A 10,643-nucleotide genomic window follows, 5' to 3' on the forward strand; every position below is an offset into this window, starting at 1 on the left:
CAGATTACTTTTGATCTTGGATAACAGGTGTGGTTTGTGTGTTTAATAGATTTTAAAAAGTATTTTATGTGTAATCTCTAAAGCAATTTTTGAGATCTATCAAACAAACAGAACTGCCATCGCATGCACAGCAAACTGTGTGCTTTGTGGCCCTGTTTCCCCTTTACCCCAACAACACTGGTCTGAATGGCCAGAGACACAACAACAGGAGCTCCCATCTCTGTCAAAAAGGAAAATACAGGGTATTTCAATGAGATGGAGCAAACAGAGGCCGAAAGAGGCATAGCTGGGGTAGTCTGCTTTGCTGCTTTTGTTCTTGTGTCCCAAGCCCTGAAGGGCCTTTAACCTTTCTGTGATAAACCTGATACATCTCCTAAGTCAGCTGATCTACCCCTCAGCTGTCCCCTCCCTTTTCCCATTCAAGGGCTTGCTGGCTTTCTTAGTAGAAAATGCATGAATCCACCTGGTGACACAGCTTTTGCAGTCTTGATGATCGACTTTGACTACCGGTTGGTTTTCTTCTCACAGGCCTGGCCTGTTTGGGACATTCGTTCATGTGGACAGATGCGAGAGCCTAGGAACCAGAGAGCATAGGAGCCAGGCTTCTTAGGGGAAGCAGAATTTTCCTCTGTCTTCCTGAGCCTTTCTATGGAGGTACCCATAGCTGCAGGTAGCTGACTGTGCCTGGGGGACACGTTGGGATGGGTGGGACAGCATGGTCAGAGCACAGGAACCCTTCAAGGGTAATTGAAAGCTCCCATTGATTCAGGCAGGCCATACCAGGTCCAAACATCCTCGCAGATGCAGAGAGTGCAAAGATGTGTGAACTCCTTTGTTTCCTTCCCTTTGGGACTCTCTGTGCAAAGCACAGCTCCATGGGATGTAAAGGTTGGCATTGCTTGGAAGAGACTTGTCTGAACAGCCGTATGGACAGGCAGTTCAAAATAACTCTACCACGCCACAGCAAACCTTGGCTGCACCAAGGAATTAACTGAGTAACCTTCGTCCAAAAAAGCAAAGCTACTCACCGAACTCGCAAGTGGCCTCAGGAGGCCAGACCAAGGGAGGTTTTTCTGCTTGGAAATGCAACTGGTCTGACCCCTGACGAATCTTACTCGTAAAAGTTTCTCTGGAAATAGTGCAAGCACAACTGTCCTGCACAAGCCTATCTCCCTGCCTGGGGCATGGGTAGCAGCATGGCATTATTAAGAAGGCCAAGACAGCCAAAGTAAAGCTATCACAAGGCATTTTGGCGTCTCAAAAGTGAATGCTTGAACCAGCCCACCATGTGAGGGAAAGGGTAAGCGGAAGAGGTTGAAATGGGATGAACAGCTGGGAAGAAAGACTGGGGAATTGGATTTCCTGAGGCTGCTGGGAAGATGAGGTGATTTGGAGGTGGTAACAACTGTATGGGAGAAGGGTCACCATTCTCCAGATCCCCCAATACCTCCCTTATATCTAGACTTCTTTTTTTTGTTTGCTTTCCAGAGCTCTTGCAATTCTCCTGCCGCTGGTCATATGTTGCTTTGGACCATTGCCTGCTATATCTCTACCTCAAGCTGACTTTCACCAAAATACTACTGAACTCTACCTAGCCACGGTTCGGGTGGCTGTGCTTTCCCATCTTTAAGCACAGAACCACAGAGGAGGCTTCTCTGCATCAGTCCCTATTCTGTCAAATGTTTTTCCTCACAAAAGGGCAGTCTCTGCTTGCTTACCCCAAATGACCCAAGAGCACGCATAACATGCATCTGCCTTTACAGAAGGCAGAGCTTTTGACAGACCAATGTCATTTGATCTGCTGTTTCCCAGCCTTAGGAGAATATCTTATTTTCTAGGATAGGAACTGAGAAGTTCCTTCCTGCAGCTCTGCACCTGGCTATTGTTCTTAAGAAGATGCCTCTTTGCTGAGCAACCGCTTTCCTTTTGCCTGATTTCTTTAGCAGCTGACCTTTGAATTCTCTCTATGCCTTCAGGCAGGCAGAAATACCAAGCAAAACAGGAAAAACAGAGTTTACATGTAGTATGCATTAGAGAGATTGCAGACATCTTTCCAATCCATTGGACATATGACCAAATCATTTTGTGAACTTAGGTTCAAACAGGAACCACAAGCTGCTTTATTAAAAAAAAAAAAAAGAGAAAGGTATCTTTTAACAATAATTACAAGAAGGGAGGCAGCAATGGGAATGCAGGAGGCAAGGGGGTGGAAAAAAACATTTTTCCTTGTGTCTAGAGAGGGAAGAATTAAAATCACTGAACACAAGTCTTCACATTCTTAGAAAGGTGGAAAAATGTTGGCAAAATAGGACCGTGCTTCTTCCGGACCCTTGAAATCTAAGGACTTACCTGGAATGGTCCACAGTGATGTTAATGTCTCAGGCCTATTCTGAGCAGAGGGGTTCGTGTGAAAGCATTCACAGTTTGCCTTAGGGCAGCCACATCCTGCCCTAAGCCTCAGGCACCTGCTTTCAGTTGGCTAATATGTGATGTAGCCACTAATGCTAATGTAACTGTGGGTTTCAACTGCATCTTCCACCTCAATGTGTAGGGAGCCACTAATGCCTAAGAAAGGTGAATTCCTTCCTGAAGAAATGTAACCTGAGAAGATCCTGAAATTCCTCGGGCTCTGAAGCTCTCGATGCTTCCCCTTCATTGTCATCAGCACTCAAGCCAGCCAGCTCCCAGCAGGGGCATTCCTGGGAAGGGAAGCAATGAAATGCCAAGTCACAAGTAGGAGGGAGACAAAAGGAAATGACTGGTATTTAAAAATAGTCATCGCAGGAGGCATGAACCATGAACTGAAGAGAGAAGTCAGAAGGATTGGAATACAAGAGAAAATGAATAATTACAGATGCTCCCCTCCAAGCCTATGAGTAGGTGAAAATCATGTCACTGCTGCTGTGATCACGTTGGTTAGTGCTGGTGCATCATGGCGTTGGTTTTGTTCTTCTAGAGTTAAGAAGAAGAGGTGTTCTTCTGGAATACATCCACAAATTGGTACTTCACTCTGTACCATGAAGCTCTTAGATTCACGTCTGTGAAGAATACTCTTCTATTCTCTTGCTTGGTGCTAGTACAGCCCCCATATCTGCAGTACCCTTGCAGCACTTGAAAATCACGGTAACTTTCTCCCTAATCCACAGAATAAACAACATACATCAGCTGAATAGTGTATACTGCCATTAGCTTTTGTTGCCAAACCTTCATGTGAAGGACTGCTAAAGTAAAGCTTGTGTGAAGGTGTTTTGTGCAGGTATCTATGCACAGTGAGGTTTGCTCTCTTGTCCCCTATGAACACGGGCGAAACATTCCTGCCTCCTCATTCACAAGTCTCCTTCAACCAGCTGAGAAGTTCATATTTCTTGTAGCAAATGGGTGTCTCCAAGGCTGGGCTTTCATGATCCCGTGCTCTTGCAAACAGCTCTCGCCGACTTGTGACAGCGGATTACATCGGATGGCTGAGGCTCTTGCCATCCCCGGCCACCCACTGGGTTATTTTTAACTTGGATGGCTTCCCTGATCCAGCGCTCAGCACAGCTCCACAAACAGCAGGGTTGGCACAAGTGAGGGAAAATTGCAGTCTGGGGCGGGTGGTAACAAACATCCAAAGGGCTGAGCGGTTCCTTAAGTTAGTATTGCCACCGTGCAGTCCACTTCATGAAATAACAGCCCTGGGGGAGCAGCAACGAATTAAGAGAAAGCAGAACAAGGGCGTTAAACAGAAACGTACCTTTTTTTGCACACAAGGAATATTTCCAGAGGAGGACCAGCTTATGAATCTTTTCCAAATGTACATTACACAGCTGGGATTGGTGCTCATCTCTTGCTAAAGACCTTTGAGGAGTGGAGCTGCCAGGTTTGTACTATCCCAGCTCATCCCATTGAAGCTATGGTTCCACCTGCTTTTCTTTCAAAAGCAGCATGATGAGCGTCCCGCATCCCCTCCTCTGTGTGTCCTCATGGTCATCTACTCCCATGCTCCGCTCGCTGTGCCAGTGCAGCTGTGTGTGCAACTGCATCGTGACGCAGATTGGAAAGTTTCAGTGGCTGAAGAGTAATAGTTCCACACTCTACCCTCGGTTATTTTTAGCCGGATCAGTTCCTGATCCAACCCACTGTACAGACGCTCAAACAGCTGTGTCAGTGTGACGGGGGGAAAAGGTCTGAGGGAAGGGGAGGAGAGTCTTAGACGAGTTTAATCATCGCTGGTACCAAACGGGAAACCGCAATCATGAATGATCGCTTTAAACACCCAGTGGCAATTATTTAAACTTCTCTACAGCCACCTGTCTTACTCCTTATGCAAGAAACAAGGCCTAGGGAACTTCACAAGTCTGCGCCACTGAGGGAAAATAGCATTGCGCTTGGTTGAGCTGGACCTTCCTCAGTGAATCAAGGGAAGCTGAAGGCGAGGAGCCTAAACAAGTCTGCTGCAGCAGCAGTGAGGGCTTCTCACCTGCTGGTAGTTTCGCCAGCCTGTGCGCTTAAATGTCAAGTTTTGCAGAGATCTGAGTTTGCCATTTTAGTAGTTTGTCTGGGCATGAGGCAGGAGCAGTTATCTAGAAGTGCGCAAAACACGTTTAGAAAATGCTCTAGAGGGGATCTGCTGGCAAAACACGTTTAGAAAATGCTCTAGAGGGGATCTGCTGGCATTTTAGAGCAACACGCGGCTTGCTTTGAGACGCTGTAAGTATTGCAGCACAAAAAACAAGCGGCACCTTCTCTGCTCTGCAGAACAGCAGTGTTTTCATGTTCGTACCCTGGGGCTCAGGGTAACCCTGACCACTTCAACCCCTGCTCCCTTCCTCCATCTAGTACACGCTCGCAGATTGGATAAACAAAGAAAAGTCCTTACCCAGTTGTGGCAGCTTGGCTTTGTCTCATGTGCCCTTGCCCTGACCTGGAAGTTGGTTTTCTTGCCACAAGTGGTTTGATGTAACACAGATAAATGGTGTTTTTCATTGTCTTCCCTGAGCCTTTTGCTGCCGGGCTACTCACTCCTGTTTCCATTCATCCTTCCCCAGTGGTGTGCTCTGACAGCACAAGGCAAGGGATGGGGAGTCAAGGCTGATTTCTTCCCGTGTTTATAGGGACTTATCTTCACTTCTGTGGGAAAAGCATCTTCTCTTTATGTTCAGAGCAGCAGGTTAAACCCAGAGAGGTGGTATATCCTCCAGCAGCTGGAAGCGGGGACTTTATTAGGGAAAGGAAGGTCCTGCACCTGGACATCTGTCCCCTGCAGCCTCCTGTCCCAGCTGCAGAGCAGGCAGCGGACGGAGATGGCAGAATCCAGGTCTCCCCAGCAATGAAGTACATCTCAAGCAGGAGGAGCAAATTCCTCCTCTTGCACGGACTTGGCTAAGGAGAGAGCAGGGGAGAGCAGCCAGAGCCACAGCAGGGCAGGGGATCCCAGGGGCATGGAAAAGAGAAAGAGAGAGTGATGAGAGCCATTGCTGTTCTGGTAATTTCCCGGGGAACAACACCGTTTAGGGTAAGTTTCTTACAAATACAGGAAACTTAATTTGATACTGTTTTTTCAATACCATGACCTATCTACCAGTTTAATTAAAAATCAAACATAATAAGAGCCAAGAAAAAGGTAAGGCCTCAGCCCAAAGCAGAAACTGAAATTTCTTTCCTTCTTCCTTTAGCAATACTTTGCCTGGTTTCTAAACATGATTGTTAGCTTCCACTTGAGACAGTTCACCATGGGGACTGGGTTAGAGCATCTGTCTCTCGGTTTGGAGTAGAGTCTTGCAGCACACGCACCTCGGGTGAAGGAGTGACTCCAGTGAAATCATGTCAGACGGAGCATATGCAGCGGAACGCGTGCTTCGATTTGTGGCTTTCCTAGAAAGCTCGTGAAGGTGGCAAAGACCTCTGGGGTCTTAGAGGCAGAGACTGGGAGAAAAAAGGAAGGAAGATGTTGCACTGCAAAACGTTGAGGGAAGAATAAAGAGCTGCCTAAACGTAAGCACGTGTCCAGAGCTGGACAAAAATGCTAATTCTGCACTATTTAATAATCCTACATCAAAAGCGACCAAAAAAAAAAAAAAAGTTTAAATTCCAGTAGGCCAGCTACTACTTACACATTATATAGTGGTTAAATAACATGCCTGAGACACATGCTAAATACTGACCACTTCCAAATCACAGCTATTCTGAAGCACAATTTAAAGATGGAAAGTATAATTAACAACCTAGAGATCTATTCAGAAACAAGAAATCTGCTTAGTCAACTAAAATGGCTTACTGGGGTATATGATGTGCTCTTCCTATAGTGGCCTGAGCAACTGCTGCTGTGGGCAAGGAATGATGAGGATATTGTTAGATGAAGACTTTGCTCCATCCAAAGGCACAAGTACAGAAAGGATTTACAGATATCCTTTTTGGTTTGGGTTGGAAGGGACCTTTAAAGGCCATCTAGTCCAAGCCCCCTGCAATAAGCAGGAACATCTTGGTTGCTCAGATCCTCCTCCAACCCGACCAGTTCCAGTGTGTCACCACCATTTCATGCAACAGCAGTGACTTCTGCATAAATTCCACTCAAAATAATATCTAGAGTTATCAGCCAAAGAAATGCCACAGCAATGATGGTTCAGCAAAACACCTGACCTCCTACAGCATTTATTTTAAGACTGCAGAAAAAAGGATATGCAAAAATACGTGATTTCATCTGCTGTCAAGAAAAAAGATTCTCAGGAAGATAATGAGAAAATTATGAAGAATACTGGAGTGTTTTCTCTTTAGAAATGCAGCCTGTCTCTTGGGAGAGCGGTCTTGGAGCAAGCACAGGAGTAGCTGAGAGTGCAGGAATGCTGTTTGCCTGGGGACTGGCTGCTGCGAGGCTTGGTTGGGCAGAACCAGGAGGTAAATGTCATGCTAAAAGATCAGACACAGAGAGGTGGGGGAAACCCGAGCAAAAACAAAGCAGAAAACTGGCGTGGCAATTGTTTGGGGGCTGGACTGATTACAGGCACCAATGTGAAAGGCATCCCAAGTGATCAGCTGTTGATAGTTCAGAGGTGGACCATGAAGATCAGAGGGCTGGAGCACCTCTCCTGTGCAGACAGGCTGAGGGAGTTGGGGCTGTTTAGCCTGGAGAAGAGAAGTCTCCGGGGAGACCTTATAGCAGCCTTCCAGTACCTAAAGGGGACCTACAGGAGAGATGGGGAGGGACTCTTTATCAGGGAGTGTAGTGATAGGATGAGGGGTAATGGTTTTAAACTAAGAGAGGGGAGATTTAGATTAGATATTGGGAAGAAATTCTTTACTGTGAGGGTGGTGAGACACTGGAACAGGTTGCCCAGGGAAGCTGTGGATGCCCCATCCCTGGAAGTGTTCAAGGCCAGGCTGGATGGGGCTTTGAGCAGCCTCGTCTAGTGGGAGGTGTCCCTGCCCATGGAAGGGGGGTTGGAACTAGGTGATATTTAAGTTCCCTTCTGACTCAAACCACTCTATGATTCTATGATTATGGATTTAGCCGGCATAAAATGGGATTAAAAGTAAAAACACGAGGCATGTTTTTGTTTCAAACACCATATGCTGGTGTTTCTGAAGGTGAAACTCTACGGCGCAATTGCTCTGTCAGCAAGCTTTCTGTCCTTACCCAACCGCAACCAATCCTTCCTACCTCCCTGCAACAGCACGTTAGCATCCATTCTTTCCCCCACTTCCTTCGATAGGGAGCTATTTACAACAGGGCAGTTACACCAGCCATTGAGTGCCTGTAAACCACGAGGGCATTCAGCTGTGGGAATGAGAGGAAAGGGATGAAACTGGAAAAAGGAACCTCTTAAAACAGCAGAAGAATTTGCAACATGGAGCCACAGCCCCTGTCACACATACTGAAAATTGTCTTTGGGGAAAAGCGGTCCCCCAAGAAACCAGGTTGACTGACTGACAAAGGTAAACCATCCCAGAATTACTTTCAGGCCAGAGGAAAGAAACTGAATATGTTCATTCACCTCCATGGAGGGGCAGAAACCTTCAGGTGCTGTTAAAGCCACAGAGGAGGATCCATCATTCCAACTTTACCTGCAGGAGAACGCAGGCTCGCCGAATCCTGCATGTTTTCCTGGGTAATGCACTGAGTCTAATAAAACCCCATTTTGTTTTAACTCTTGAGTTAGCCTATCAATTTAAAATAAAATTTGGAAATTTGAAAAATTTAAAAATAAAGTCGATTTAAACAGAGTCATGATTAGGAGTCACACCTAAAACGTACCTTACTAGCCTGGGGCCGTAGCTGTTCTTCCAACAAAAAAACCAATTGGCTGGTGCCAGAAATACGTGGCAGCTAGCCTTGTTCCTTGCTGTGCCGGTGCGCACGCAGCGTCCTGCTCACCGTCTTTTCCCACAGCCTGTCATCTTCTAGCAGAGACCCTCCCATCAGCTGCAGCACCTATTTTCTTAGTCTAAGAGAAACCGCAGAGACCCGTGACTTTTCTCGGAGATCGCCAAGGTCAAATGAGTGATTTCACATGCTCATGTGAAGTCGTTTAGAAATTACTTGTAGATGAAGAGTTTCCCCTTCCTTGGGTAGGGTTTTTCGACTCACACAGGTATTTTGTGGCTTCTAATGTCTACGTGGGGTTATTCTCTAGCCTTTCGTGAGTGTTCTGGAATTACTACAGGGGACCTAATTAAGCCCTCACATAACAAAATTATAGTCTAAGGGGTTAGCTGGGGTTGCACACGGACGTTTGCCTAGACTCTTTCAGAGCCGGTGTCAGCCATCAGTACCACACAGCTTTTTGATGGAGCGTCCCAACGACCTTGCTGCAACATCCCTCGTGTGGCCTTTTCCAGTATTGCACAGGTCAAAAGCTGGAGCATCAGCTGGCGCCTGGCAGGGGAAATTTAACATTCTGCCAGGTTTAGATCACCACTCCAACTTCGACGGGTAATGGGAAAAGCAGAACTGCAGTAGGGAACATTTGATATTTTAAAACCAAGGGGAAAAAAAACCAAAACAAACCTACCTCCTCAAAAAACCCCAAGCAGTCATAGAATCGTAGAATCATAGAATCATTTAGGTTGGAAAAGACCTTTAGGATCATCAAGTCCAACCATAAACCATCTTAGTTTGCATGATGCATTTGGATCTGTTTTCCTTCCTTTATTATGATCATGACTGCAGCAGCGAAGTCCAGTCTCTGAAATTGTGGACCAAGCCACCACTCATGTACTTGGAGTTTGTCCCAGGAAATCAAAAAGCTGTACAAGTAGTGGCTTTTTTGATTTCAGAATTGCATCCAGGGTTGAAAAACAGCAAGAGGTAAAAAGACAAAAAACAACAAAACAACAAAAACAACAACAAAAAAACCCAACAAAACCAACTCCAATAAATTAAATAGAAAGGGAAGAAAACTGTCTAGGAAGCTCTATAGGAAAATAAATAATTTAATTTCAAAGGGGCCCAAAATATGAACTGTTTATAATACTATATTCTGAGCTGAAGGACTGAGTCTAAATTCCACTGCCAATACTTTCTCTGTTGGGATCATTGAGTAGTTAACATTCATTAATAAATCATGTACAAGATTTAGATAAAGCAACCCGAACCAAATAATAAAGAGATAAAACAGGGAAAAAAATGCCCTTCCACATAAACGTCCATTTCAGCTGTAAATCTGATATTTTCCTTTGCAAACGAACAGCATGTCAACTTTTTCTAAAAGAAAGAAACCCTTAAGAACAAGTATTTTAGAAACATCGCAATTATAAAGTTGATAGTAGAAGAAGTGAAAGCTCACCTTTGTATGTTACATATTATTGTCACTGTGGGTAACACCTGATCTAAAAAGATTTTTATCAAACCTAGAGGTCAGAGTTTAAATACTGATGATCCATTTCATGCTGCGAAAGCCTCATCCCACCACGACACACGTACTTCATTACTCGACGGCATTAGGTACAGTCAATAGAGAAAAATACGAGAGAAACCACTGTGAATTATCCACATCATTCAGACACAAAATTAAAAATAGAAGAAAGTGTGCCCGCCCCTGCCCTGCAGTATAAACCAAAACTGTTGCACATAATCCTACCGTAAAATCAGCCACCACAGAACTCAGTTCAGAATACTCCTTCCTCATGCAGAGATAAAACATTCGAGAGTGAACTATTATGTTGTTTTCTAATTACAGATTTATACATTTATATTTATAGTAATAGGTGTAATAATCAAATACGACTATTTACATTGAGACATTTATTTATAAATAAATAATTTTATTTAAGAAATTTTAAAAGCCTTTAACTTTTTCAAATTATTACGCATACGGGTTTTCTACATAAGCAAGAAGAAATACAAGAAAAGGCATAACCACAAGGACATATTTTGCCTGGAAGACCTACATAGCCCTCCCTGGATGATACACGTCATCCGTGCAACCTATCATCTCCTGCATAGTCATTTGAAGTTTCACAACTTTAGCTCAGACTAAATACCAATGACCTGATTCATTCTTACAGTGAATTTCACTGTAAATAACTGTAAAAAGCACATTTGATACCATGACTCAGTATGCCAAACATCTTCTGCTCCTCCTGGCCGAAGCTGGCTGTGCCCCACACCTACCTCCAGCAAAGGTTAAGTGTCAGCGCAGCTGATGAATGGCCCCACGGCTTCATAA

This window comes from Rissa tridactyla, chromosome 1 (genome assembly GCF_028500815.1).
Source record: "Rissa tridactyla isolate bRisTri1 chromosome 1, bRisTri1.patW.cur.20221130, whole genome shotgun sequence".
Taxonomy (NCBI): Eukaryota; Metazoa; Chordata; class Aves; order Charadriiformes; family Laridae; genus Rissa; species Rissa tridactyla.